At 42.2% G+C, this 12,334-nt stretch overlaps 1 pseudogene; it reads left to right on the forward strand.

Moving 5' to 3' along the window:
* The first annotated feature begins 1,336 nt into the window (after positions 1-1,336).
* The window catches only part of LOC106987554 (60S ribosomal protein L7a-like), a 40,874-nt pseudogene continuing 29,876 nt past the window's right edge, over positions 1,337-12,334 (forward strand).

The following is a 12,334-nucleotide window of genomic DNA, read 5'->3' on the forward strand; positions in this document are numbered from 1 at the left end:
GCGGACTGGTACTCACTCTCACTGGCACACCATCTAACTATGAGGGACTTCTTGAGGAAAAAAGAGGAGGCAGCACCCCTGCCTCTCTGCCAGTGGGGATGCCCTAACTCCTATCATCAGCTAGGACCCCATATGGCCTCCCCCAGCTCAGGCCAGACAGATGGGGACGCAGGCTGTCCTGGGGAGGCCCTTCTCTCCAGTCCCATCTTTCTGGCTCTTGTGTTCCCCCCTGCTCTCCTCCCATCTTCTCTGGCTCTCAGCTCTCAGGGCTGTGTGGATGCTGAGAGTTACTCCTTCCCCTCCACTCACAGCTCCTGCTCACCCAGGGCTGCCCTCTGGGAGATGAGGCGCTCACAAATCTGAGTTCTCAGCCCAGGAGGACAGGGAGCAGTGGCTCCAGTTATACACAAGAAAAATGAGCCCAGTCTGGGTCACAGAGCCCACGGACTGCTACCTGCCTCTCATCTCACCCAGTTTCCCACTTTCTCTCAGTCAACCAAGCAGGCAAGACTCCTCTGTGCATGTGTCCTTCCTCTCCTTCTTGCTTTTTTGCTCTTATTTAAGCACTTATCTAAACATCTTCCTCCACGTTAGACTTCTTTCATGCTACAAATACCTTTAAAGTAGAACACATGTCAGGCTTGCACCTTGTGTATTTTACATAAGTTACTTACTTGAAATGACGTGTAAGGAAACCATATACAGGCTGCTGCAAAATATAACAGCTAAAAGTACAGACTTTGGAGGCAGAAAAATATAGGTTCAGAACCCAGCGTAGCATGCACCAGCTACTTGTTCCCAAACAAGTCATTTACCTTTCTGAACCTGCTTTTGGATCAGAGATAGGGTTGACAATACTGGTCACATGATAGGCTTATTGGGGTACCAAATGAGCCAACACAAGTAAAGCACTCAGAACAGTTTCTGGCATATGGTGAGCACTTGAAAAACATTAACTATTGTGGGTTTTCAACAAAATAAAACATTTAAGCATTTCAAAGGAATTCTACATTGATACTCTGAAGTCAAGCAAAGAATAATTTTATTGTGTAAATAATCATTCCCAAAATAGTCCTCGGGAATTAAAAATTTTGCATGGTAGGAACAGCAGTGACTTAGGAGGCAGAAAGTCTAGATTCAAGATCTAGCTCCACCACTTACTGACTGTGTGACCAGGAGCCTGTGTGGCAGCCTTTCTGAGCCTATATCCCAGGGGTTGGGAGTGAAATAAGTACAGTGTACTCAAAACTGCGGTGGGTGTCAGAGAACACTGCTGCATTTAGTGGTAGGTTGGCCAGGGCTGTTAAATATATTGCAATAAAGAATTGTGATACCGATGGTGATCACACTGAGAAATACCAGTAAGTAAGAGAAGTATCATAAAGAAATTATTACAGTGTCACAGAGAAAGTGCTGACACAGATATCTACACATGTTTTCTGTTTTTGTTGGCCAAATCAAATCATATGACCTCCCTTCTAGGGAAGAAGCAGGGAAATCATACTGGAAAGGCCCATAGGGGTTGCTGAACAGAGAGCCTCTTAACAGAGATTAGACCTTGGTCCCAAGGAAAAGGAGACACAATCAGGTTTTTGACCAGAGGAATGATCTTGTCATATCTGTGCTTTAGAAATGCCAACCCCCTATTTTTAAAGAGAACTAAAATGTGAAATGATAACAAGTTAATTTTTTCAAAGCTTTACACTGCCTTGTTCTGCATCAGAGAAAGCTACGAGCTCATTCTATATTTTACAAACTTCTCCAGATTTAAAGTATGATAAAAAAAAATTTATTCAACAAATTATGCTGGGACAATCTGGGTAAACAAAAACAAAACTAAGATAGATCCCTACCTCAAACCACATATTCAAGATGGTTTAAAGAATTAAACCTAAGAAAATTTTAAAGATGTTAGGAGGAAATGTAGTTAAATACTTTAGGAACCTTGAGGCAGGGGAGGCCTTCCTAAGTAAAAACCGAAGAACCATAAAGTACAAAATAGAGAAGCTCAACATTTCTACATAACAAAAAAGGTAAAAGAGTAGAAGCTGGTTTTAACATACATAACAGACAAAAGATTCTTTTCCAGATAGCCTACCAAGCTTAGGCTTTGTATAAATTAATAAGAAAAAGATAACCCCAAATGACAAATGGGCACTAGGTATAACCAGGCGATTCACAGAAAAAAAAAAGATATGAAACATGAAAATAGGATTATGGCCAATATTTCAGGTTGATTCACTCAACTCCATGCCTACTACCTTGTAGTTTGCTGCATTCTGGAGCCTAAAAAGCTAATGCCTACAATTCCCAGGCTCCCTTAGAGCTGAGCTTCTAAATGTAATCAGGCTTCCCCTGGCCATAGATACCCTCAAGAGACTGACTGACTCTCATGACACTCGGGGTTAAGGGAGGTGCTTATTTTTTGCTTGGTTTGTTTGTTTTTTTTTTTTCCTGCATCAACAGAGCAGCAATCTCACTGTCTAGATGTAGTCTCCAGCTCCATAGATACTGTGGACAAGATGTAAGGTATCCACAATGCAGCTGAGGCAGCGTGGTCCTGGATACCAGGTATGTCTGAGGCCTTCAGGCTTCCAGATTACCAAATCAGCAGTTGGGGCACAGCCTCCCGAATCCCAGTTTCCTGGTCATGGCAGAAGTAGACGCTCCTCTGGCAGGTTGGTTCTGAGCTGGAGTTCTGGGGGTCAGTCCTACTTTTTCATCTGATCTCACAAACTGTAAGCATCTGATTCCATATTTTAAATCAAGCAGTTCCCGTACTCTCTTTCTATTGATCTTTCTACATAAACTAAGCAGACTGGCTGCTGTCATCTGCAGCTGAACTCTGACACAATGGTCAGACTTACTAAAAATCAAAGAAATGCAAACTAAACCCACAGTGAAATGACTTTTCATTGATCAGAATGTGAATGATTATAGGGGTCTCTGGATGGCTCAGTCAGTTAAGCATCTGACTTCTGCTCAGGTCATGATCTCACAGATCATGATTTTGAGCCCCACATCAGGCTCTGCTGACAGCTCAGAGCCTGGAGCCTGCTTCAGATTCTGTGTCTCCCTCACTCTCTGCCCCCCACTTCAACAATAAATAAACGTTAAAAATTAAAAAAAAAAAGAATGTGAATGATTATAAAGTTGGATAGGGGCACCTGGGTGGCTCAGTTGGTTAGGCATCCAACTTCAGTCAGGTCATGATCTCACAGTTCGTGGGTTCAAGCCCCTCATCAGGCTCTCTGCTGACAACTCAGAGTCTGGATCCTTGCTTCGGATTATGTCTCCCTCTCTTTCTACCCCTCCCCTTCTCACACTCTGTCTCTCTCTCTCTCAAAAAAACAAAAAACAAAAAACAAAGATAAAATTCAGTGTTGCTGAGGGTAAGGGGAAATGGGCTCTATTTTGGAGCTTGTGTATGTTGTTGCAACCATTCTGAAGAGCAGTTTGGCAGAATCTACACAAATATAAAGTGAGCATCATATCTAACCCAGCTAGGGCATCCGCCATCTAGGCATCGGCCGAAGAGCTGTACTGCTATATGTCCTCAAAAACACATTTTCCACAGATATTAACTGCATCATTGTGAGTAATGGAAAGACAATAACAACTAGCTGGATTGTCCATTAAGAGGGAACAGTTAAGAAAATTATTGCACAGCCATTCTTTGGAACGCTTTGCAGCAGTTAAAGAATGAGGCTGAGCTCCAAGCACTAATATGGAAAGATCCCAGACATACTTCCAAGTGAAAAATAAATGGCAAAACAGCACGTATAGTATGATCTCATTTATGTTTAAAAATACATATAACAAAATGTGTTTCTATTTAAACATGCATATATCTGTATAAACACAGCCAAAGGTCAGAAGGACACAAACCAAGCTACTCTGTGGGGTGGGGGACGTAGGTGGAGGAGGGACTTGGGCAGGACTTGTGCCTCCTATCTACACTATTTGAATGTCTGAATAATTTACAGTAGGAATGTATTCTATTAGAATGTCATATATTATGTAATTATATTAATACATAAATTAAGAGGTTATAAAACACTGTAGGGGCAAGCTTCCAACTTTCAAATGCCTAAGAAAAAGATATATAGATATTGACTGATCTGTCAGCTATCCACCTATCATCTATTTATCTAGAAAGGGAGAAAGCAAATATGACAAAATGTAATGCACTGAATCTAGGTGAAGTGATATGGGTATTCATTGCACTCTTCTTTCAACTTTTCCATGATTTGAAACTTTTTTCATAATATAAAGTTGGAAATAAAAACATCAAATACACGTCCTTGGACCCCCACACACTTTTTCTGTGCAAGCAGATTTTTTTCAGAGGTGGGGGCAAAGCCTGTGCCTTGCACAGCTGCTAAAAAGCAAAACAGCATTGGCGTTCCTTCCCACTGACTTCTTAGAGCAAGAGTGCCTCACTCCTGAAGACAGTGTCCTGAGTAACCTTCAGAGGCCTCCATGTGCATGAACTGGGATTGACAGCAGGCCTCTGCCCAGTCCCTCTGCAGGCACAGTCACGGCCAGGACTTCCTAGGGAGCAGGGACCTAGCTGGCTCTCTAGAGGCCTGCAGAGCTCATGGCCAAGGGCACCTTTAATATCAAATACATACCCCCACACACACCAGTGCATATTTATGAAGCCCCATGAAAGGGGAAGTGGCCATTGGTAAGAAGGGGACCTGGGGACTCCTTCTTGCCCACACCAGGGGGCTCTGAAAAGATTCCATTCATTTGAGCTGCTATACTCAAGACCTCCCATTCAGTCCTCATCCTGGTGTTTATTTTTGACCTAACAGTGTGAGGAGAATGGGGAAAAAAGGAATTGCAAAAAAAGGAACTGGAATTTTAATGAGAACCATCTGGAGAATTTGCCAAGGGTATAATGTTTGGTACAAGAAAGTGATTCCTCAGCTTAAATGAGGAAACAGAGACACGGAGCAAATTGTTATGTTGCGCTTACCCCCAAACCAATGCTGAACAGAACCACCTAGAACACTGGAACATGCACATCACACAGGAACGGGGCTGCGACAGGGCTGCGGAGGGACGGAGTGCGCAGTGAGAAGGAATGTTTCTCCTCCGCCAAGGAGACTTTGAGGGATGGGTTGTGGTGGGCCCTGGGCCAGCGCCTGGAATCTGGGTAACCATGGAAACGGGCCCGCGGGTGACAACAAATACGGGATGGAATTTCAGAGTTCGCAGCCAAGCCATAGAGGAATGGGAAAGTTCGGGAAAGTTTTTTTGTTTTGTTTTGTTTTCTTTTGTTTTGTTTTTAACCAGGGATTGAGGAAGACACAGGAGGGGGCCACAGTGTTCCAAATAAATGGCTCCCTGCGCAGTCCCCCAACTGAGTCACAGGGAGCCAGATTCTCTGGGAGGCTCTATTTCCACTTTATTCTTTCCATTTGTTTATAACCCACCGCATTCCACCAAAGATTCCGTGGGGTGAAAGCCGCTCCTGAGGGGTCTCGGTGCACAGCCAGATCCCTGACTTCACTCCAGCATAATCCCATACCTTGAGGATAGCCACCTTCTGTGGGGATTTATTTGGGTGCATCCTCTCCATGCATCTTCAAAACAGCCCTGCAGCCAGGATGGCCAGATCCCCACCTGACAGATGGGGAAATGAAATTCTGAGAGCCAAGATCTCCCAGAAACAGAGGGGCTTTCTGCCCCAGCCCAAGCCCATCTTCCTTGCACCATGCCATTGTACCTGTAATCTTTATTCTGGAAACAAATGAATAATTGTGGTATTCCGCATTTATGAAGACTAGGAAAGCCTCCTACATCTATTGGTGTGCAAATGCCACTCAACCATGTAGCTGCAGAAGCAGGCCTTGATTGAATGGGAAAAGATTTCTATGATGGAAGGAAGAAATTTTTACAATTACTGGACTGAAAAATTAAAGAACCATGGACTCTAGAATTTTCTTCTCTGAGGTGTTTGAAAATACAATGGCTGGCATCATGCCTTGGGCAGATCAGGGCCTGGGACTAAAGGAACCATAGACATCCACTCCAGGCTCCATGCTTTGCAGATGGGGAAACCAAGGCAGAATCAGGCACTGGGCCCCACATCCAGTACAAGATTCTTTTCTTGACAGCATGTCCCAGGAGCCCCCAAACAAGCCCATGGTAGACCCTCGGAGTCCACAGGTAGGTTTTGGCGAAACGGTATGAATCAGCAGGATTAAAACAGGAGGTAATAACAATTGTTGCAGAACAGAGGATTATTAAATCTGGGATCAGACTCGGGGGTACAGGGACGAGTAGGGTGGGGAATATGCCTAACGGATTGACATCCTGAGAAACCGAGATCCATACAGTGCAAAATCCACTTCAGTTTTGCTGTTATGACCATCATCAGTTAAGAAGGAGCCTCTGCTCATCTCTTTTGCATTGTTGGTGGGAATGCAAGCTGGTGCAGCCACTCTGGAAAACAGTATGGAGGTTCCTCAAAAAACTAAAAATAGAACTACCCCACGACCCAGCAATTGCACTACTAGGCATTTATCCACGGGATACAGGTGTGCTGTTTCAAAGGGACACATGCACCCCCATATTTATAGCAGCACTATCAACAATAGCCAAAGTATGGAAAGAGCCCAAATGTCCATCGATGGATGAATGGATAAAGAAGATGTGGTATATATATACAATGGAGTATTACTTGGCAATCAAAAAGAATGAAATCTCGCCATTTGCAACCATGTGGATGGAACTGGAGGGTATTATGCTAAGTGATATTAGTCAGTGAGAGAAAGACAAAAATCATATGACTTCACTCATATGAGGACTTTAAGAGACAAAACAGATGAACATAAGGGAAGGGAAACAAAAATAATATAAAAACAGGGAGCGGGACAAAACAGAAGAGGCTCATAAATATGGAGAACACACTGAGGGTTATTGGAGGGGTTGTGGGAGGGGGGATGGGCTAAATGGGTAAGGGGCACTAAGGAATCTCCTCCTGAAACCAGTGTTGCACTATATACTAACTAATTTGGATATAAATTAAAAAAAATAAAAAATAAAATAAAGAAATTCTAATTCAGATCGAGAAAAAAACAAAAAAAGAAAAAAGGAGCCTTTGCTCTGAAAAGAGAAAGAGACTCAACAGTTAAGAATTTAGCAAAGAAGATAGTTTTAAATCAGCAAAGTTACATAACTTTATAACAGTTTCAAGAAATCATCTTGAAACTTCATTAGCAAAAAATGCCTCTGAATAAGCCAACAGGAAATAAAGAAGTGCAAAGAATTTCTGGAAATAGAAGAGTGGTTTTGTTTGTTTGTTTTTAAAGTGAAAAAAAAAAGACATTTTAAGGAAAAAGGAAGCCCTGACCCACATAAAGATAGGGTTTCAGTCACACTAATTTGAGAGCAAGAAGAGAAAAGAGGAGAAAGTGGAAGCCTCAGCAGTGGAGTGAGTGCCCAGGCCCTTGAGGGCTTTGTGTGGGTTGCTGAAAACACCTACAGTCCCAGAAAAATGGGCTCACGACACAGAGCCAGTTTGACACTAAAAAAGAAATTTCATTCACTGAAAGATAACAAATCTGCATGAGGCTGTCCACAGCCCTGTTCAAGTTCACAGAGTAACTTAAAAATTGCTTCAGTGCTTAACAATCTGGGAATACCTGCTATTTTATCCTGAAGTCACTGATTTTCCCGAAAGCTCTGCTTTGTCACTTTTTACCCTGAAAACCTCTATTTATCTTTTTCAGTCATTAAAAATGGGAGAGAAAGTGTCATTTTTTTCTCAGCAAATGTTTTTGACAACTTACTCTATGCCAAGCCCTGAATACAGCACTGTTATCGTATCAGATTATTACTGCCTCTTGGACTTACTACCATTTCTAAGTTTTTAATATTAAAATGCAGAGTCCACTGTGAATCTATAAGCCTCCTATAAAACGTTGAGAGTTTTCCATCTTCAAATACTATAAGCACTATGCAAGCTTAAAGAGGCCACTGCTCATTCCTAATGAGAATCTTCTGTTTATGATTCATGGATTAAATCCCTATAAATGGCTTTATATACATGCCCAAAATATGTGGATCCACACGATGTCTGAGAGTATTCATGTAAGTATGTATCTCCTCGTGAGAAAGTGTGTGTGGGAGGGAAGGAGTAAAACTGTTTTCATTTTATTTAAAAAATTTTTTTTTAACTTTTATTCATTTTTTAAGAGATAGACATAGAGCGTGAGCAGGGGAAGGGCAAAGAGAGAGGGAGACAGAGAATCTGAAGCAGGCTCCAGACTCTGAGCTGTCAGCACAGAGCCGGATGCAGGCCTCAAACCCAGGAACTGCAAGATCATGACCTAAGCCAAAGTCGGACGCTTAACCAACTGAACCACCCAGGCACCCATATTTTTAAAAATTTTTTAGAAATTTTATTTTTTATCTGTTTTTACTCATTTATTTTGAGAGAGAGAGAGAGAGAGAGAGAGAGAGAGAGAGAGAGAGAGAGAGAGAGAATGCATGCAGGAGGGACACAGAGAAAGGGAGATAGAGAATCCGGAGCAGGCTCCGTACTGTCAGCGTAGAGCCCAATGTGGGCTTGATCCCAGGAACAGCAAGACCATAACCTGAGCCAAAACCAAGAGTCGGACGCTTAACCAACTGAGCCACCCAGGTGCCTCCAAACCGTTTTCATTTTAAAATCGTTTTCATTTTAAAAAGCTAGAGGGACAAGAAAAAACTATTCATATACATCATATACTTCTTTAAAAGAAGTGAGTATAGCTCTCTCCTCCAGCCACCAAAGATGCCAAAAAGAAAAAAGCTAAGGGGAAGAAGGTGGCCCTGGCCCCTGCTGTGGTGAAGAAGCAGGAGGCCAAGAAGCTGTCAATCCCATTTGAGAAAAAGCCCAAGAATTTTGGCATCGGACAGGATATCCAGCCCAAAAGGGACCTCACCCACTAGCTCAAATGGCCCCATTACGTTGGGCTGTAGCGGCGAAAGGCTGTTCTCTATAAATGTGTAAAAGTGCCTCCCGCGATTAACCAGTCCACCCAGGCCTTGGATCACGAAACAGCTACTCAACTGCTGAAGCTGGCCCACAGACAGCAAGACAAAGCAAGAGAAGAAGCAGAGATCATTGGCCCAGGCTGAGAAGAAAGCTGCCAACAAAGGGGATGTCCCCATTAAGAGGCCACCTGTCCTTCAAGCTGGGGTTAATACTGTCACCACCTTAGTGGAAAACAAGAAGGCTCAGCTGGTAGTGATTGCATGTGCTGCGGATCCCACTGAGCTGGGGTTGTCTTCCTGGCTGCCCTATGTCGTAAGATGGGGTTCCCTCCTGCATCATCAAGAGGAAGGCCAGGCTGGGGCATCTGGTCCACAGGAAGACCTGCACCACTCTCACTTTCACACAAGTTAACTTGGAAGACAAAGGAGCTAAGCTGGTAGAAGCCATCAGGACCCATGACAATGACAGATATGATGAGATCCATTGTCACTGGGGAGGCAATGCCCTGAGTCCAAAGTTGATGGCTTGCATTGCCAAGTTGGAAAAGATAAAGGCCAAAGAACTGGCTTCCAAACTAGGGTAAGTGGATGCTGTTGAGTTTTCTGTACATTAAAGTAATTACAAGTTCTCTTTAAAAAAAAAAAAAAAAAAGTGAGTGTATAGGGCATAACGATGGGGAAGCCAATGCATTTCCAAATTGTTATTCCTTTAGCCCTTGAAAACATTAGTCTTCAATGAGAAACCATGGGCTGGTGTTTTCAGTAATAATTACACTCTTCTTTTTTTTTTTTAATTTCAGTGATTTTTAAAGACCTCTTTAAACCTTTTTAAAAATCACTTTTAACCTTTTGTTAAAAAAAAACCTTTTATCCTTTTATAAAAATCTTTATTAAAAAACCTTTATTGGGGCACCTGGGTGGTTCAGTCCATTGAATGTCCAAATTCAGCTCAGGTCATGACCTCATGACTTGTGAGTTCGAGTCCTGTGTCAAGATCTGTGCTGACAGCTCAGAGACGGGCGTCTCCTTTGGATGCTGTCTCCATCTCCCTCTGCCCCTCCCCCACTCATATTCTGTCTCTCTCAAATATAAATAAACATTTAAAAAAAGTTAAAAACAACTTTCATTACTCAGGTGCTCAGTACTTCAGTGATTATTACACTGAGAGAAAGGGCCCCCGCTGTGGGCATGGTGATCTCCACACCATTACATCACACAGTGCTAGCCTGAGTTGAAAGGCCTTAGACAAGATCATCTCAGCCCAGGTGCCCAAATGTTTGCCATGAGAAAGTGTTCTCCAGGCAAGGGGTCCCTCTCTGACCAACTCCAGACTGTGCCCACTGGATGAGCAGAAGCCTCTGTACTGGATATGCTCTGAGTGAGGTGCACCCTGCAAACCCCTTCCTGCCCCCTCCCTGCCCTGTCCCTATGGTTTGCTTCTAGCCTTCATGGGAAGAAGCAACCAGAAATATTGGAAATATTACTCAAATGCTCTATAATATGTGAACTGATGAGTATCACTTCTGTTTTTGTCAAAATGCCCAGGTGAAGCTGGGCTTTTCAACAATAATTCTAATGAAAACTACAAGCCAAAAAACGTTGGGCTCCAATTTGTATTATGCTGTCAAATAGAGAAGCCCAACAAGCAAATCTGTATCCAGGTAATATCCTGTATCCAACAAGGAAACCTGCAATATCATTGTATCATTTGGAATGCTTTCAGTTGCAAGTAAAATGAAACTCAACTAACAGAAGTTTAAGCAGCAAGGGAATTTATTATTTCATATAACCAATCCAGATCCATGGCTGATTAATTCCACAACTAAATAAAATCACCCAGAACCCAGGTTCTTATCTATCTTTAAGGTTCTTGTGTCCTCCTCAGCTGTCAGCCTGCTCCCTTCATGATCACAATATAGTGGCCACAACTCTGGGCAACACATCCTCACATCAGAAGCAGAAAACTGATTATCTTCTTAGTTGTGAACATGGAGCAGAGGTGAATACCTCTTACCACACACACACACACACACACACACACACACACACACACACACACTGGATGGATATAGCCATGTGGGCTGCTAGAAGCCATCTTGTAACTTTGTGGTGAGTACATAGCTGAGAATGACCTGAATATTCAGAAGAGAGAAGAACCAAGGCAAGAAACAGGTAAAATTGGAGATGAATGTCATTCTGAAGCCACATATGCCCTTGGCCTTTTTAGTTACATGAGCCAATAAATTCCCTGTTTGAGAGGACAATTCAGGGTGAATTTTCTGTCACTCACAACACAGAGACCTCATTCATACACCTTGTGCAATTTTTCCAAAGCTAGACTAATCCTCTAATTTTGTTTTTCTTTTTAAAAATATTACTAGTTGAGACATTCTACAATATATCTGGCCAGCATTCTTTAAAGCTGACAAGATCATAGTCACAGATTGGAGGATTTTAAGGAGACATGCTTAAATGCATGTAGTGGCCTGGATTGGATACTGGGAACAGACAAAAGGATATTGGTGAAAAAATTAGGGAAATCCAAATAAAATCTGTAGCTTAGTGCATAGTATTACACCTACGTTAATTTCTTAGTTTTGACAAATGTGCTGTGGCTATGTAATGAGTTAACATTAGAGAAAACTGGTTAAAAGTTACATGGGAACTCTCTGTACTATCTTTCACAACTTCTCTGTGAATCTAAAATTATTCCAAAATTAGAACTTTAAATAAATATATTACTGGTCGCTAATACTCCAAAATCTAGTCTAGTAAACACTGAACTCATCTGACTCTTCCAAGTCACAGATGAGAAGGTTAAGTCCCAAAGATTTTGGGACTTGCTCATGGAACCTGGAGATTCATGTCAGAGCTGAGCTTGGGACCCAGGCTGCATCACCTGGACACAGAAACACCCTGCAGCTCAGGGACCCCAGGACTTCACTCAAAGGAATTAGTTTCCATAGAAACAGCTCTTCTCTAAGCACACTAAATTCCCTTGCTGCTCTCCATATTAGCTCTGGACTATTACATTTCAAAGTCCATTTTTCACATTAATAAATTACACAACTATAGCAGCCCAGGAATGAGCTATAACACCATGCAAAAGGAATTTGTACCAGAAATTTAAACTACCATATGGTCAAAGGATTAACATTAACCATAAATAGAAACCATCACATTCTGTGGTGCCTTTCAATGACATTCATATGAATTAAGGATTTTCTCAAAAGCAATACACTAAAAATGTTAACCCAAGCCACAACATTTCCAAAGAAAGATGTTGAAGGGGCTGTATCTCAAATAACTTAGGTGAGAGTGAACATGGCATTCTGGAAAA

Source organism: Acinonyx jubatus, chromosome C2 (genome assembly GCF_027475565.1).
Source record: "Acinonyx jubatus isolate Ajub_Pintada_27869175 chromosome C2, VMU_Ajub_asm_v1.0, whole genome shotgun sequence".
NCBI classification, from domain to species: Eukaryota; Metazoa; Chordata; class Mammalia; order Carnivora; family Felidae; genus Acinonyx; species Acinonyx jubatus.